The 18482-nt window shown below is 52.2% G+C and overlaps 1 long non-coding RNA gene across 1 annotated transcript; it reads right to left on the bottom strand.

Annotated features, from left to right (window-relative positions):
- Window positions 1-13252: 13252 nt before the first annotated feature.
- LOC131493567 (uncharacterized) lies at window positions 13253-16552 on the bottom strand. Its single transcript, XR_009252750.1, has 3 exons — window positions 16327-16552; window positions 13477-13551; window positions 13253-13325 (listed from the first exon to the last, which is right to left on the bottom strand). It is a non-coding gene; the product is annotated as an uncharacterized LOC131493567 (long non-coding RNA).
- Between the last annotated feature and the right edge of the window lie 1930 nt (window positions 16553-18482).

Genomic DNA, 18482 nt, shown 5'->3' on the forward strand with positions numbered 1-18482 from the left:
TCTTGACCTTGCTGGAGGAACTAGGAGGCAGGAGTGACACCCTATTCCAATGAAACCAAAAGCAAGAAAAAAAAATTCATTCCAGAGTGTTGGATATGGTCAATCCATGAGTAGCTGTAGCAAGCCATCAGATAGAGGTGGATACGTGCTGCCCATTAGCCCTGAAAGCCAGAGCCCAAAGCAGAGCAAACACAGCCCAGAAGGCTGCTGATGTAAGGAGATGTTCAAAGAAAATTTGCACCCCAGTCACTCTTTGAAGGCTGTGGACTCTTTCCACTTAATAGCATTTTAATTCACCCATTTTCTCCATTCCCCACTGCCTTCACTCAAGCTTTTATCATGTCTCACCTGAACTACTGCAACATCTTTCTAACTTATTTCTACATAGGCCAGAAGGGTTCTTCTCAACTACTCAAATCCAGGCAGGCCATTCCCTACTTAAATCTCTTGGAAAGGACAGGGATACTTAACATAAGCATACTTGATATAAACTCTCTAGCATTGAATACAAGGCCCTTTGTGATCTTGTTCCAGACTTCTCCTTGCCAGCCAGCCACACCTCTCATCTCTCACCTATCCTGCCCCACCATGCAGCCTATTATTAGACACTCTGAACAATCTGCCATTCCAGTAATTTTTGTGTCATTCTCTCCCTTTTATCTGGGTTCATCATTCTGACTGAATTGTCTCTTCCTCTCCTACCCATTTCCAACTACCTCATGTCCTTCAGGATTCAGATAAGGTATTGCTCCTGCCTTCCTTGACCATTACCTCCTTCAGAGTCTTAGCTGATTACCTTTACCATATATTTCCTAAACATCAACACACACTCTATTTCAACACCTATCACTTTCCCCTCTAACTGTTGATTTTCCTGTCTTTCTGTTTTTACGAGGGGCTCCTAGAGGGCAGGGACTGTGTTTTGCTTCTTGTGACACCGAAGCTCTTAGCATGGTGTCTGGTATATGCTTGGCACTCAGTAAATGTTTGTTGAATAAATAAATAAACTCAAGATTTCCAAGTCAAAATTAATTACAGACAAGGTTGAAAGTGAGAAGGGAATAAATCTGTCCCTTAACACTGTGTTTGTTTAAGTCTTTCTTCAAATAGAATTTTCTCCTAATTTTAACATATAATTGGGGAGTTAATATCATCAATATTTGTGAAATTTCATGCTTTCAATAGAAGAAAAATAGCACCTGTGAGCAAACAGCAGCTGTGAATGAAACATGAATGGTGATAGGATGAAGTGCTTTGGGAGAGCAGAGGGAGGGAGAGGTTGCTATTGAGTATGATGACAGAGAGGCCCTTTGTAGCACTTAGGAATCACCTGTTCTGACACTGTGCCTTTAATTCAACATGGTACCCACTCATGAGCTATGACTGGTTGCTAAAATGCTGAATTTCCGGAACCTCAGCTCTGGCCATGAGAGTGGGACAGTATCTTAATTTGCTCCACCCCTATTCTCATCCCTGGTTTGTCCCAAGGTCTCCCTGGCTTTGGATCCTTCTGGTTCATTTTTGTTTCCCCTCCTGGTTCTACGTTTGTGTAAAAGATACGCTCTCTATGCTTGCTTTCTTGGAATCCTAGGGTTTAGATCTATCAAGCGATCCCTGCTTCTAGATGTTTTGGATAACCTCTGAGATCTTCCTTGTGGTGTGCAGTTGGTTCCCTGCACCAGGAGTTGGGAGAGAAGTAAGTCTTAAAGGACGGTGGTAGCTTAATAGACAGAAATGAAGGATGGAGCATACATTCTTCAAAATGAGGGAGAAAATGAGTAAATGCATAAGTGGGCAATCAGAGGTAGAGTGCTGATTTGGGCGTGGTGTTTAATCCAACCACAGATGGTGTTCAGTGAGAGAGCATGGCACGAGGAGAACAGTTACTTGGAGTGGTCGTCACACCTTGGTGAATGCCCACCACTGATGACACTGGGAGAATATGATCCAATAGACAAGGCAATGAGCTGCAGGAAGACCTGGCAGGAGAATCTGAAACACACTGCAACTGGGATCAAGCAAGACACCGAACCAAGGACAGCCCAGCACTTAGAGCCCAGGAAGCCATTATGGACATGCTTCAAAACAAGTTTTCTCACAGGTACATAGTTGGGGGCGTGGCCAGGGTCACAGACCAGAAAGACACAATTAGAACTGCCAATCTCCATAGATCATTTTAGGGCTTAAATTTGACAGGGGAAACCAAGAGACAAAGACCAAGACCAAGAGGGATGGGTGGTTGGCCTCTGGCAAGGTCATTCTGGGAGGCCCGCCCCATCCCTACAGGTACACCAGCAAACATATATTCTATCTGAAGTCTTCTGGACCAGAATCTAACGTATGAAAACAGGGTAGGAAGGCAGTGTTCATGGTGCTACACAATAAAGAGAATTGAATTTGAAAAAGTCATTGGCTTGGTCAATTTGGAAGACTTTCAGGGAAGAATAAGAGTGCTGAGCCAAGTTATAGGAGGTCAGAAGAAAAGGACCCTCCCTCCTTGACAGGTATGGCTGTGGAGGAAGGCGAGAACTAGGACAGCAGCTAGGGGGCTAAATGGAATCTTTTATACTGTTATTTTAATAGTTATAGTTTTCATGTAAAACATGGATGCTGTACATCCATTTCTGGCCATGAACTCCAAGGGAAGAGTCCACCTTAACGAGACCTTCACTCCAGTAGTACAGCCCAGTGCCTGACAGGACAAAGGAATTTCCCGCGACTGTCATCTGGAAAATGGGCCCTTGGATCTGCAGAGGTCTGTGAAGGCAGCAGGGTTTCCTTTGTGTCCTTTGAACTATTGTCAACGTCGCCCAAAACTCAACACAAAGGATCCATTTACCTGTGATCAGACTGAACGAGGCTGATGACTCAAATGGCAGATTTCTTTGCTTTTGGCTGGAAGTACAGCAACTGAGTGTGGCAACATGAGCGAGCTCCTGCTGTTCTGAAGCTCTGATTGCCAGTTATAGACGTCTTTGATGAATAAAAAATGGGAAAGTGAATAAATTATTACTTATGAAATGCAGATTGTTTGGTAGACAAATATCTTTCAAACTTTGGGGCCCTTCAGGGAGGATAACAAAAGGAACGATGAGAAGGTTGGAGTCCATGGATCCAGGGGCAACTTTGAACACCCAGCGCCATAATGAATGATGGCAGCTGTCTCTCTGTCTCTCCCTCCATCTCTGTCTCTCTCTGGGTTGCTACCCAGCCTTTCTGTCTTCCTGACTCTAGGTTTCTAATTTTCTCTGCTTATGCCCTTGTCATTTGGTTCCTATCTTCGGTCTCCCTCAGTCAGGGCATGACTCTAGTCTTCCTGTGCACACAGTTGGGTTCTCAGGGTTCTTAACTACTGTTGGTATCTGTCTCATGGCCTCCGTATCTCCTGGCCTTTTTTTGGTGTTGTTTTTCTTGTGGCTTCTCTATCTATGTCTCCTCTCTCTCTCTCTTTCCCTTTCTCTTTTCTTCCTCTTCCTTCTCCTCCACCTCCTTCCTCTTCTTCTCCCCTCTTCCCTCCCATCCTCTTTGGTCAGCTCACGGTCTGTAATGGCATTTTCTGCCTCTTCTCTGGTATCTTAGTCTCCCTGGTTCTCAGTTTTTCTATTACATCATCATCGTATTTTATTCTCTTGTTATCTGAAATCATTATGTTTTGGGGGGTTACTTGTGGATTGTCTGTGTCTCCTACCCTGACAGTCCACTAGCCAGGGAGTTCTTTGAGAACAGGGTTTTGCCTCAGTCGTGTCTGTATCCTCAGGTCCTAGAACTGTGCCTGGCAAATGGCAGGAGTGGTGGGGGGAAGGTGTCAATAAATAGCTGCTAATTGCCTGGGTTCTATGTCTCTGAGGGTCTCTGCTTTTGTTTTGTTTGTCTGTCTGGGTCTCCGTGAGTCTTGAGTCTCTCCCATGATCTCTATCTCTGTCTTTATCTGTTATGGGCTTTCTGTCTCTTTCTGTCTCCAGGCCTCTCTTTCTCCTTACCTCGTGAAGCTTTCTCCTGGCCTCTGTTTCTGTCTAAGTTGGCATTTCCCTCATGCCCTGTCTCTCCTCTCTCAGCAGCATGGGAAGGGGCTGGAGGGCAGTCTGGGCCATTCTGCACTGGCAGAACCAGGGTCCTCCTCCCAGACCTTGTCTTCTGTCCTGTGCAGACCTTGCCTTCTGTCCAGTGCCGACGGCTGCTGGGCTTACCTCAGGGATCCTCCAACAGGAACAATAAAAAGACAAGATTCCTTTGTTTGGAAGCTAACAATGGCGGTCCCTGATAAGACAGATAAAGCTGCCTCTGATTTGATTAACTCCTCCCCTCCCCTCCCCTCCCTCCCTGCCTCCCTCCCTGCCCCACTTTGACCAGTCAGAGTTTTAAAGGGCTGCTCAGGACAGTGACTGCAGCTGGCTGGCCACTGGCTGGGTTGTGGTGTGGGAGCCCCTGTCTTGACAGTTCTTGCCTGCTTGTAGGCTGAGTCATGGACAGATGACGTGGTTACTGAAACCAGCAGCTGCCTCTCTGGACCCATAACTCTGGTTGGATTCATCCAAACTTAATGCAGGGGTCTAGACCCTGGGAAAGGTCAGCCTTGGAACAATGAGGCTCCAGGCTGTCGGGGTTAAGAGCACGAGTTACACAGATGGATTAAAATCCCAGGTAAGACACTGACTTCATATCTCAGTTTTCACATCTGTAGAACGGGAACAGTAGCCTTTGTCTTATAGGGAGGGTGGTGGATTAAATGTGATAATACGCAGCAAAGAAGGCATCTGGCCCTGTGGTAAACACTTGGTCAGCAGGAGCTATTGGGAATGCTGGAAGAAAGAGGGCATATGCAGGAGTTCTGCTGAAGAAAGTTCTGTGAGGGCTGTGTGTAGTATGAGCAGTAACACAAGATCTCTGGAGGGGGAGGGTGCCTCCCCTGGCCATCTCGTCCAGCCCCCTGCCTCATGCAGATGTCTTTGTAGGCCACCGGGGGGGCAGACAGAAGGTGCCGTGTTCCGGAAGTTCCCCAGAGGTGGACTCTGCAGGCTCTCTCTGTGCCCATCTCCAGCCTTCCTTCTGTGACAGTCAGGGTGGCTTCCTCATGTCCCCCATGCAAAGCCTCTTGCTTTCACACTGCCTGGTGGCTTGTGGCTAGTGTTCCCCAGACCTGAGAAGAGAAGAGCTCTCGTGCCGTCAGCCGACATGGTGGCCCTTCAGAGACAGCGCCTCCCAGATGGGAGCCTTCACAGTTCCCCGTTTCAGCGAATTACAGGAAGTCAAAGATGACAGAGTCTGCAGTGTGGAGCCAAGAACTCACTCGAAAATATCTCTTAAGCCTTTCCCAAGTTCCTGGAAATTGACGAGTGTTTCCAAGACTCAGCCTTTGGGACTGGGCCAGACTGGGCCCTGCCTTCCTCTCCAGCACCCCTCCTGAACCTGCGAGCGCCACCCCATGCCCTGAGCTTGCCTCACCGTGGTTCTTCACCAACGCCGGGCCCATGACTCTGGGCTCTTCGATGTGCCCCACCCCCCACCCCCAGCCCCCGGCACCTGCAGATGCGGCAGAATGGGAAGGGGGAGGTTGGGGCGAGACTTCCCATCTTTGCTCCAGATGACTCACCACCTGCCTTCGTTTTTCTCTTCCCATCGTTACGTAAGCCTGGCTCTAGGATTAAAAATACTCTGCTGACTACCCCGTCCATCTGTCATTCTCTCGATCATATATATATATATATATATATATATATGATCTTATTTTTTAAAATATTTCAGAAAGAGCACTTCCATCATTCATATTGTATTAGAGATGGGTTTCCGAGTCAGCGCTGGCTTCCTCCAGAACAGCTGTCCTGAGGGAGCCAGATTTCCCCAAGCCTCTAGGATTGCAGTCTGGTCCATGTCTTTACTGTCCTTCAGGCCTGCCTCAGTTCAGAGGTCTGTCTTCCGAGCATTCAGTACTTCCTCAGGTCAGCTTGTTGGCCCTTCCCACAGTCCGGGCTGGCATTTATGACATGGGGTTGTCCTCCTCTCCAGCCTGGGAGTTGGAGCAGGGGGTGAGCCGGGTCACTTAACTTGGGGGTCTGGTGGTAGATGGCCTGAGTCCAGTCATCAGGACGGGGACCCCTGCTCCCTGTTCTGCCCTCATCTCATGAACCAGCTCCTCTGTCCATGTACCAGAATCTTCCCTGGCCTGATAGAGAAAAAGGGCAAGAGTTGAGCTCTGTTCTTGTTGCCACAGAATCTGAGGGCTCTCCGAAGCCGGGGGGACCAACTCTTGTGCTTGGAAACTCACTCATCATTTGCTCATTTGATACATGCTTCTTGGCGGTTACCATGTGCTTGGTGGGTCAGACAGACTGTACCTGCCAAGAGGGTGCAGCCCAAGTAGACGAGATAGCTTCATGAGGACAAGAGAATTTAGTGTCACTGATTGAGCGACAGGTCCTAGGCAGGGTCCTGTCTCAGCTGGATGTCAGTTATGCGACATCCATCAGAGCTCCCAGAGCCTTGCTGTCCCCATCTGTGCAATTGGTATGACAAATTCCATCTGCCGGGACTGACACAGCATTCATGGGAATGGAAGTGCCTTGGGGGCAGCTGCAGTGAGCAGAACTTGTCATTCGGCATGCATGCGTGCTTTCAAAGCCGGAGATGCCTGTCAGAAATACAAGATGGCTATGGGAGCAGCCTCCCTTCTGACCACTGCCTTCAGCCACACCTCCTTTGATCCATGATCCACCCTCTGCAGGGGCCACCGACTGATCTCTCCCTGCTGGCCATACAGCCGCCAGTTTCAATATCTCAGGATGACGCTGGAACCCTCTTCCCCCGCGTCTTCTTGGGACTGCTCCTGGTCCGGTGATTATGTCTCTGTGTCTTAGTTTCCTCATCTGTATAATGGGCCCATGAGAGTACACCTCAAAGACCATAAACCAGCAAGCACGTGAAGAGCACATAGAACAATGTCTGGCACATGGGAGAATGGCCAAATGGCCCAAAGGATTTGTTTCTAGTAGTTGTGGCAGCCGCTGGTCCTCTGTGCCTTTCACAGTGCTGTTTCCGGTGCCTGGAATATTCTGTTTCCACTACCTCCCCACCCCCACCCCCCGCCCCCAATCTGTCAACTCCCACCTGCTGCAAGGTTAGTTTTAAAAATTTTTTTTTCTTAATGTTTATTCATTTTTTAAAAATTTTTTTTTTTCAACGTTTTTTATTTATTTTTGGGACAGAGAGAGACAGAGCATGAACGGGGGAGGGGCAGAGAGAGAGGGAGACACAGAATCGGAAACAGGCTCCAGGCTCCGAGCCATCAGCCCAGAGCCTGACGCGGGGCTCGAACTCACGGACCGCGAGATCGTGACCTGGCTGAAGTCGGACGCTTAACCGACTGCGCCACCCAGGCGCCCCAATGTTTATTCATTTTTGAGAGACAGAGAGAGACAGAGCGCAAACAGGGGAGGAGCAGAGAGAGAGGGAGACACAGAATCCGAAGCACGCTCCAGGCTCTGAGCTGTCAGCACAGAGCCTGATGCGGGGCTCGAACTCATGGGCTATGAGATCATGACCTGAGCTGAAGTCGGATGCTTAACTAACTGAGCCACCCAGGTGCCCAGCAAGGTTTGTTTTAAAAAGTAAGCTTGTCAGGGCACCTGGGTGGCTCAGTCGGTTAAGTGTCCAACTTCGGCTCAGGTCATAATCTCACGGTTTGTGAGTTTGAGCCCCGTATAAGGCTCTGTGCTGACAGCTGGGAGCCTGGAGCCTGCTTTGGATTCTGTGTCTCCTTCTCTCTCTGCCCCTCCCCTGCTGACCCTCTGTCTCACTCTCTCTCTTAAAAATAAGTAAACATTAAAAAAAAAAAAAAAAAAGTAAGCCTGTCCCGGTCCTGACCTTTGCTTTTTTTTTTTTTCTTAATATATTTTAGTTTTTAAAAAATTTTAAAACTTATTTATTGTTTAATTTACATCCAAGTTAGTTACCATATGGTGCAACAATGATTTCAGGAGTAGATTCCTTAATGCCCCTTCCCCACTTAGACCATCCCCCCTCCCACAACCCCTCCAGTAACCCTCAGTTTGTTCTCCATATTTAAGAGTCTCTTATGTTTGGTCCCCCTCCCTGTTTTTATATTATTTTTGCTTCCCTTCCCTATGTTCATCTGTTTTGTATCTTAAGTTCCTCATATGAGTGAAGTCATGTTTACTTTTGGCAAGCCTGGGTTGAACCGTGTTTCCCTCACTTCTAATGGCACCACTGGGCTCTGTGAGCTCCTACTATGGGCCAGGTGATGGATCAGTGACCCCTCCCAGTCATCCCAAGAGAGACTGTGCCCACTGCAAAGGCGAGGACAATGAAGGCCAGTGGATCCCCGCCACATCCCCCAGGGCAAGACACTCCCTTACTTTGGCTTCAGGATCATGACGGGCCCCCTGTCTGAATGCTCTTGACCTCCCAACCCTGGTGTGCCTAGACTTGCCTTCTCCATCCGGTCCCAAACTGAAAGGCTGGCAGGTACCCAGCTCCATGGCCCGGGCAGGGCAGACCAGGCTGCTGTCACTCTGTCTCCGCCTAAGCCATGCGTCTATCCTTCCAGTGATGTGCCCTCCAAAGCAGAACCTGCACCCTGGTGAATCTGAGGGTGGTCACCGAGCACGGGGACTTCTGCTCTGGACTAGCATGACACAGATGTCCTCTGGCTGCCCACGCAGGGCTGGCCTCAGCTTAGCAGCAAGGGCCGGCAGGGAAAGCAGGAGAAAGGGAGGAAAATTGCTTTTTTGCTGCCCCAACTCTAATCGCCTCCAGGCTGGTGTATAATCAATAAAATATCAGAGACTGTGATGGGCCTGTGCGCCCGTGTCCCCGGGAAGACCCAGCCTCTGTCTTGACTCAGTCCCAGTCCACTCTGTGATTGTTACCTGGGGCGGGGGCGGGGGGACGCTCATGAAGCTGCTCAGATGTGCCCCCCGCACGCACGTTTCCTCCCCGTGCACACAGAGCTACGCTCACACACACACACAGACACGGCCTGCTCGCAGGTCCTCCCACAGACCCACCGCGGACCCGGAGACACGCTTGCTTGCTCGGCTCGCAGACCCTTCTCACCCCGGCCCTCGCGGATGCACATCCGTTCTTAAACATGGAACCGCTTAAGGCTCTTCCCTTTGTCCTTAGTTCTGTCTCCCTCTCTTTCCAGCATTCTCTCTCTCTCTCTCTCTCTCTGTTGGAGATGAGGGGGATTTGGAAGCAGCATCTCTTTGTCTCTGGCTGGCAGCATCCACACACACACGCGCCCCCCTCGCACAGATGTACAGGCCTCTCGATCGGGCTCTGATCTGCGGGGTGGCCAGTGAGGGCTTCCAGGAGGTGGTCCAGTTCAGACGCCTGGCAGACAGCCGTGGTGTCAGGATGTCTGACAATAGAAACAACAATACCCAGAGCAGAAACGCTGGCTTTCGCGTAGAAGGCAGGCGCGCCGTGGGGACTCTGAGCAGACTCACCCAGCCAGCCTCCCTCGGTTTGTGCCTGTGGCTCTGGCACTTACGGGCCGTGCAGCTTTGGTCAACTTGCATAACCTCTCTGTGCCTGGGTTTTACTGTGGGTAAAATGGGAGTATGTCAGCACCCACGTCACGGGATGGTCAGGAGTTAAATGGATTACTTAGAATGCTTAGCACACTGGACGCGTTAGCTGCCGTTCTGGCACTCCGTACTAGGCACTGTGACGAGGGCCAGATCTCTATTATCATATTTAATTTTCCTGTCAACCCTGTGAAGACGTTGCCCCATGGAGATTAAATGACCACATGCTTGTTAATGGAGGAGCTAGGCCTAGAACTCGGCTCACTGATTCCTAAGCTTTATACTCTGCTGGTCCCCCGTGCATGGCAGCTCTCCTTTCCAGAGGCAGAATCTGGGGTCGGGGGAGGGAGGACAGCCTTGCAGAAGGACAGACACAAAACATGGTAGGAGCTAAGACCCCTCCCGTTGGAAGCTCTAGGCAGATGGCAAAGCTGAGAAGCTCTTCCCTGCCTCGGGGGCGGGGGGGGGGGGTGCTACTCCCTCTGCTGACATGCTTTCCCCCTACTCCCCTACTTGGCCAACTCCTGCCGGTTCTTTAAATCTCACAAGTCACAGGGAAACCGTCCTTTGCTCCCAGGCCGGGTGAGATCCCTCAGGTAGAGCGCCACCTACCTTCCTCACCCTGCAGCCTCCCAAGTCGTAGTTAAGGGGTATCTCTACCATTGTACCTGCTGCACCCCGCCCCGCCCCCGCCCTTCAGTTCTAAACTCCAGAGGGTGGCAACCATGTCTGTTTTTTGACCCCTGCAGCCCTGATGCCTAGTGCAGTGCCTGGCACATCGTGGCTGCTCCGTTAGGACTTATCAGTGAGTGGATATACTACGGGATAGATTTCAGATTATTTGTACCGTGATGACTGTTTGGCAACAGCTAATTTCCAACATTAGTAAAGTCACTGACACCAGAATAGCAGATGCATTCCACTTTAAATATAAACCTCTATGGAGACGACTCTCAGCCTGCCTCTCCGGCAGAGACTCTTGTCTTGAGTTCTAATCTGGATCTTCGACTGCCCCCTGCACGTCCGACCCAGGATATCTTGGCTGAAAAAGGTCTCAAAACGCTTTGCTGGCTCTCCCGCTTCAGTCACTGGCCTGTGTTTTGTCTTCCGGGCATCCCAATCCAAACCTGGGCTGAGCCTGGTCTCCCCAGCCCCCCAGATGGTTTGTAGGGTGGCGAACGAGTGACCCTGAACCACAGGGCTCTCCTTCCAGGGTCTCCCATGAACTTTCATTGTGGGGAGGTGGGGTGCATGGGGCAGAACGTGGCGATGCCGAGCGGCAGGGAGTGGCTGGGAGCCCCGCGGACTCCCCGAGGGACTGGTTAGTATTCCACGAAGAGGCTGGGGTCTGGGCGGGACCACGAGGCCACAGCATGGACGGCCGCTGCCGCCGAGCGGACAAAAGGGTCGGCCGCCGGAGGCAAAGACCACCAGGATTGCAAAGGCCCAGGCAGGGATGGCGTTCATTTGTTTTTCTATAATTTATGATCTTGCTACATCCAAAAACGATGCGACGTCACTTGCTACAAATATACTGGTAAATGCCTACAGGGAGATTGAAAATAGATGGCTGGAGATCAGTAAGCAAATAGATGGAGGGGAGGAAAATGGCATCAGCCGCAGAAGCATCGTCTCCCGTTTGAACAGTGCTTGCGGCTTCCTGTCGTGACGGTCCTGGCCTCATTTGACCTCTACCGTGTCCTTTCATTCTGCAGACGGCCAGGGAGGCAAAGCCACCCATCCAAAGTCACTCAGCTGGCCAGTGTCAGGGAGAGAGGGGCAGTGGCCCCGGCAGAAGGCCCAGATGAGGCTGTCCCAAGAGTGCCCCTCCTCCCACTTTTGCAGCATCCCCTCCCAGCTCCCCCTGCAGACCCTCAACCCCGCCTCTGCTTTGCAGAAACATCCTGCATCTTTGTCCACCTGGAGCACCCTGTACACAGGGACCAGATTCATCTAGCCTCAACCATGGGCCTGCAACCCCACTGCTGCCTGGGTTCGAAACCCAGCAGCTCTCCATCTGCAGAAGCATCCACATGCCCCATGCCAACACTGCCCACGTCCCTCTCTGCCCAACCTGGAGGGTCAGCCTCAGGTCCTGTTCCCCTGCCTTTCCCACCAGGAAGCAGCCACAGTGGAGTCTGAGCTCCTTGCAGTTCTAGACCTCCCCTCCTCATGCACCTTTCCGCTCGGACAGGGAACCTAGCAGAGCGGTCAGGCGCACGGACCCTGGAGCCAGATGGCCTGTGTTCCAACTCCAGGTCTGCTACCTTAGCTGTGCCACCCTGGACAAGTCCCGTCCCCTCCCTGCTCCTTGGTTTCCTTATCTGTCAAATGGCCTCCCTTATAGGCACCTCTTTTGGAAGGTGGTCACGAGGATTCATGGGGTAGGTAACGCACGCCAGGGGCATAGAGTCGTGCCTGGCCCTACCCGGTGCTGTGAGTATGAGCTATGCCCGTTGTTCACCCCTGTCTCCCGGCTTGGGCCCCCTGGCAGCCTCCACCACCACATTGGCCACCGAAACCCCAAACATCCTGAGGAAACATTCCAGGAGGACCTCCTCTCCCCTTTCCGTGATGCCCTCTGCTTACGGGGATGGCTCCAGCTATGTGTTTCCCACGGTCTGAGAATTTGTTTGAATCCTAGGATGCTGCCTTTGATCAAGTGGGTTTTCTCTGCCTTTCAAGAGAGTGTCTTAATACCCACCAAGATGGTGAACTCCCAGGACAGGGACCCTCTCTTATCTTCCCGTGAGAGTCATAGCAGGTGCTTTGCAAACCCCTGTCAGGCTTACGTTTTATAACATATGCCCCCTTCTGCCCTGGCAAATCTTTCTGCTCACTCCCAGAGGGGGATGCTCTGGCCTGGGGGTGTGGAGACATTGGACAGTCTCCCAAAGGCATGTCATAGATATGTCGCTATGAGCCAGGTGACATAGTAGGGCCAGGCGGGGGTAGGGAAAGGGACTGCCAGCCCAATCAGATGGCAGGAGGGTAGCTTCCCAGACCCAGAGGGTAATCACGGGCCAGCTAGTCAGACCAAGGCCATCCAGGATAGGTTGTCTCTGCTAAGGTCAAGAGCGGCCATGGGAGCTGGGCACCAGGAGGCTGACAAGAGGCCACAGAACTGGGAAGGAGGAAACAAGATGGTCATTCCCTATTGTTGCAATCATTTTTCCTGCTTCATTCATGCCGGGCATTCTAGTACCTCGACCAGCCCCCTCCTGTCTTCCCTCTTGCTTACTAAGCAGTCCTCAGCCTCAGCCCCCGGCCTGTACCCACTGGCTGCTGACCTTGGGCAAACACTTGACTTTTCCAGCCCCACCTACACAGAGGGACCAACAGTATCCTTCATGGCATTCTGGTGGCAAACGTGATGCAAAACACTGGTTCCCAGACCTAGCCGGGCAGGGGAAACACCCCAGGGGTTACCTACCAAGGCAGGTACTGGGTCCCACCTCAGTTCAAGGATGCTCATCAATCTGTAGTTTAATTTTTTTTTTCAACGTTTTTTATTTATTTTTGGGACAGAGAGAGACAGAGCATGAACGGGGGAGGGGCAGAGAGAGAGAGGGAGACACAGAATCGGAAACAGGCTCCAGGCTCCGAGCCATCAGCCCAGAGCCTGACGCGGGGCTCGAACTCACGGACCGCGAGATCGTGACCTGGCTGAAGTCGGACGCTTAACCGACTGCGCCACCCAGGCGCCCCATCAATCTGTAGTTTAAAAGAAATCCACAGGTACTCCAATGTAGCTGGTTCAGAGATGACATTTGAGAACCACTTAAAAAAACATGTCAAGGTAATAATTGAGATGAATATCATCCCTTCTTTACTATTTTCCCTCCTTCTTAACAGGGAGGGTTGCCAGGCTTAATTAAGGAAAATTCCCCAATACCCAAGGGTTTGAAAGAATTCCTGCTGTTAAGGATACCTGCTCCATCGGACCAGGGCCACAGCAGGTCCTGGCAAGGCCCTCGGAAGATTCTTGTCGCCCCCAGAATTGAGTCTGCAGGTATGGGAGGGAGGGTAGGAAATGAGCTTCTGGAAACAACATTTGCCCCTCTTCAGTAATGTAGAGCTGGCCATGATTTCTTTCCACCCTATATATTTGCTCAAAAATTCTCATTGATTCAACAAGCACGGAGCGTCTCTCAGGCATCAGGCGCAGTGAGGAACCTGTTAGCAACCCAGAGAGTAAAAAGCAAACACATAGTCAGTCCCTGCCCTACAGTCCAGTGGGTGAGACAGAGCCACAGAAAACAGATCATGGAATGAAAGCAAGCGACAGATCCTGCCAGAACAGGCTGGAGGCCTGGGGGGGGGGGGGGGGGTGTGTGGGTTCCACAAGAGGGAAGGTTGGCCTTAGACTAGAGCTCTTTTATTAAGTTTCACAGAGGAGGTGCCGTTCGGGTGGACGTGTTAGCATAGTGGTGGCAGGCATGGCCTCTGGAGCCGGCGCTGGCTTTAAATCCCAGCGCTATTGGCTGTGTGTCCTTCAGCAAGTTACTCAACCTTTCTGTTCCGGGAGTTCCTCGGCTATCAAATGAGGATGATCATTTTCTTCATTTTTTATTGTTTTTAATTTTAATTTTTTTAATGTTTATTTATTTTGAAGGAGAGACAGAGCGTGAGCAGGGGAAGAAGAGAGAGAGAGAGAGAGAGAGAGACATACAGAATCCCAATTGGGCTCCAGGCTCCGAGCTGTCGGCACAGAGCCCGACGCGGGGCTCAAACTCATGAGCCGAGAGATCATGACCTGAGCTGAAGTCGGACGCTTAACCGACTGAGACACCCAGGCGCCCCGGTTTTCTTCATTTTTTTTTTAAAGGACTGTTGTGAATAGTAGATAAGTTAACGTATGTCAGATACTCAGAACGGTGCCTGGCACATAGGAAATTTTTAAAAATGCACACGCACGTGCACTATTGTTATCACGGGCAGGGGGAGATCACATGGAAAGGCACCGTGGTCGCTCACTGGCCACTCACCCGAGTCTCCCCCAGCCCTCCCACCCCGCCAAAGGCCCTTATGCTGGACAGAGCTCTTTCACCCCAGCGTTTCAGCCGATCCGGCCAAGGGCAGGCTCTAGATCGGACTGCCTGGTGAGTAGCGGACATCCGGCTCATTCCTGGCTCTACGGACCCTTGGATCTCCCTCGGATGTTTGGAGAACTTCCAGTCCCGCGTGCTCTGTGTCTCCGGGGGGAAAACCCAGAACTCTCTTTTTCCCCTCTTTGCAACCAGGGAGCTGGCAGGTGAGCTGGGCTCCGCCGGCCAAACCCACCGGTCCAGACTCTCATGAGAAGTGAGAGAATCGGGAAAGAAGACGCTCTGTCAAGGCTGCTGGCTCCGGGGGCGGCAGGGGTAAAGGTGGGATCCCTGGGGCAGAAGCGGTATCCACGCTGGAGCCAGGAGCAGGGGGCTGGAGCCGAAAGGCAAGTTCTCAGCCACGGTGTAACCAGCAGGGTGTGCCTGGCGGTGGCATCAGCTACGGAGGTGGCTTTCTCGCCAGGCTGAGCTCCGGGGCGTGGTTTTGGAAGCACAACCCCAAACTGCTTCTGGTCACGCTTTGGATGAGCATCTTTTCCGCTCAAACATCCAGAACCAGCTTCTGCTGCTTTTGCAGCTAAGAGCCCTCTGAACACAGCTGTGCCACTTCCTGGCTGTGTGTCCTTAGACACGCGACTCAGCCATTCTGTGCCTCCGGTCCCCCCCTCTAGAAAATAAACGCTAACAGGAGCTGCCCTACAGTCTTGTTACTAAGATCCAATGAGACACGCCGCACATTCCCCGGCACGCGTCTTCAGCCCGCCATCAAGATTAGCTATTATTTTCACTAAATCTGAGAAAGATGAGGAGAATACCTTTGTTCCATAAAGAGGCACAGAGGACCGAAGCGACTTATCCAGAGGCCCCAAAGTGAGCAAGGGAGGAGGTCTCTGGCCTCCCAAACCCAGAGGCTTGCCTTTCTCCCGCAGAAGCGAGTACATGTGTACGTGTGTGTGCGCGCGTGTGTGCACGTTCTTTATTGCATAAAGCCACTGTATTATGTGGGCTGTCAGATATCCTATTAAAAAGCAAAGTGGAGAAAACAGTGAGCAGTCTTCCTCTGCCTGTGCTTCCACTGATTACAAAATTAAATTAAGCTTTGTGGCTTGCTGGGGCTGTTTGATGGGGATACAATGAATTGTTCTTTGCCTCCTGGAAAGAAGTCCCAGAGAACAGTGCTGTGGGAGCTCGGCCCAAGACACTATTTCTTCCTTCCAATGCCCAGGGGGCAGAGCCTTCCTCTCTCCAGAAATGTTAAGCCCCTGAACCAGACTGCCTTTTTATTAGGTTAATAAAACACCAGGCCCATCAAGTCTCGGGCTCGTAAAGGTCAGTGAGTCACGTCTGAGTGCAGGGGAGAGCTAGTAGGGCAGCGGCCTGCTCCCCGGGGCTTCTGGGAGGGAGGAAGCCCTCCCCCGGGCCAGCGCGGACGCTGGTGCCGGGACAAAAGACGCAGCCACGATGGCAAGATGGACGGAGATCCTCGTGCGCCATTCGGGTTTCGTGGGCGTCAGCCGAGCCGGGTCCCCGGGGAAGGGTCAGGCCCAGGAGGTGGCTGACAAAGTCAGAGCCGGCAGGAGCATGGGAGACAGGCAGGCAGACGGGCAGGGGAATTACACCAGGGCAGCGGCACTCAGAGACTTTGTCGTTGCGCAGCTTGGTGGACGGAAGCAGGATCCGGGAGTCGCGGGGGGCTGGGTCCGGATCCTGCCTGTCCGTCGACTTCCGCTCACCTTTAGGTTTCGGTTCCCTGCTGCGGTGTCACACGCCACGCCAAAATTTAGTGGCTTAACACTGCCACGCCCATTTGTCTCTCAAAGGTCTGTGAGCCGCCCGGGCTCTGCGGAGCGGTTCTCTGGCCCCACGCGGTGTCGGTTGGGCTGCGGTCCCCCGAGGCGGCTTGAAGTTCGGCGAGCACTGTTACCTGAAACGCCTCTCCCACGTACGTCTCCCCGTAGCTCGGGCTGAGTGTCAGTGGCAGAAACAGAAGCTGCACGCGTTGGAGGGCCCCGTCTTTGAAACGCGACCGCATCCCTCCTGCTGCATTCTGTTGGTCAAAATAGGGCAAGGGCCAGAACTGAGGGGACAGGAAATAGACTTTGCCTATCTAGGAGAAGAGCAAGAAGGAACTAGAGGCCGTCTTTAATCCTCATGCTACTCAACACCTAGCTCACTGGGCTCCAGCCTCACCGGCCTCCCTCAGCTCCCCCACCATGCCAAGCTCTTCCTACCTCAGGGCCTTTGCACGTGCTGTTCACTCTACCCGGAGTTAGCCACGCTTTGTCTGACTGGCTCTTTCTCCTTCCTCAGATGTCTGCAAGAATGACTTTCTCATTTAGTCAGTCAGCAAATACTTACTGTGTGCCTCCTAGGGGTGAGGGACAGTCTAGGCCCTGTTAAGAATAGATCCTGTGTTACTCTCCACTTTACCAACCTCTCTCACTCCTCGCTTTAATCAAAGCCTATAGTTACCTGGTTTCTTTTGGTTTTTTCCTGCTCCTTATCTATATCCTCCACTAGAACGAGGGCAGGTCTATCTGGCTCACTGTGGTTTCCCTTAGCACAGGGCCCAACGCAGAGTAAGCACTCGACAAAACATGCACTCCATGAATGAATGCTTCCTACAGAGGCACGTGGCCTCGGTCAAGTAGCTTGCACGTGACTTGGTCCCAGGTTCAAGGCCCTGGTGATGTAGGGCAGACATAAAGGGTGATGTCTTTGGCAGCTGTGAGACTTGGCTTCACCACGACGTGCTGTGTGACCTCTGGAAAGTCGCTTCCCCTCTCTGGGCCTCAGCGTTCAGAAGAAAACCACAACTACTGCCCTTCCCATTTTCCGGGGCAGCTAGGAGTCAAGGCAACACCATGACACAGCACCGCAGGCACCCAGTGCTGCGTGACCTTGGCTGTCAGAGGCTGGCGGGGACGCTGCGCGTGGGAGGCGGGGTCGGGTGCCTGCTCTTCCTTCGGCAAGGCTAGCTCCGGGGTGGGAGGCGTGAGCGGGCACTCCCCCCCAGGGTCTGCGCCCGCCTCCCAGGCCCCCTGTTGGTCCTCAGAGCTGACAGCGATGTTTGCGCGCCCAGAGGGGTGAGATACTCTGCCTGAGAATCCTCGTCCCTTCTTCCAGCCTGCCCAGCCGGGACTTGGCTCTCCTCCTTGGCGGGCACGCCAGCCTTAGGCGCTAAGGCCGCTTACCTCCTCCACCTGCGTGTGTAAATGTTAAGTGCCGCCGAGGGCAAACACGTTCAGGAAGCCCCGGCTGCCTTTTCATTTACCTTCCCCTCCGGGTGGGCAGAGATCCGACAGCCCAGGAGATGGGATGCTAATTTCAGCCCGGGTCTGCACAAAATAGCAATGCCCCCGTGGCCTGCAGAGGAGGAGCGGGGACAGAGCCGGTGCTCTGGGGAGCAGAAGGAACCCCGCCTAGGAGGACTAGGCTTGGAGCCTGCACCTCAATCCAGGGACCCTTTCCCAAGCCCTACAAAGACATCTACAAGAGACGTGTCCTCCTCTTGTTGGGATGAGCGCTGGGTGTTGTATGGAAACCAATTTGACAATAAATTCTATTTAAAAAGAGAGAGAGAGAGAGAGAGAGAGAGAGAGAGAGAGAGAGAGAAAGTGTCCTCCTGTGGGCCGTGACAGTTTCTCTTGAGTACGGTCCTCACACATTTACACGCGTTATGTCAGCCGACCCTCCCCACCATCCTTTGGGGTTGTCACACACCTGGGCTGACGCAGACACCGAGGCTCCTGTGTCCAAGGCCTGGAAGACGGCAGTGACTCTTCCTCCAATGCTCTTTGCCCCACACCACGTGCACGGATGCAAGAGGCGGTACAGGCAGAAAAAATATGGCCAGGGAGAGAGATTAAAAAAAAAATTTTTTTTAATG

Source organism: Neofelis nebulosa, chromosome 2, assembly GCF_028018385.1.
Source record: "Neofelis nebulosa isolate mNeoNeb1 chromosome 2, mNeoNeb1.pri, whole genome shotgun sequence".
Classification (NCBI taxonomy): domain Eukaryota; kingdom Metazoa; phylum Chordata; class Mammalia; order Carnivora; family Felidae; genus Neofelis; species Neofelis nebulosa.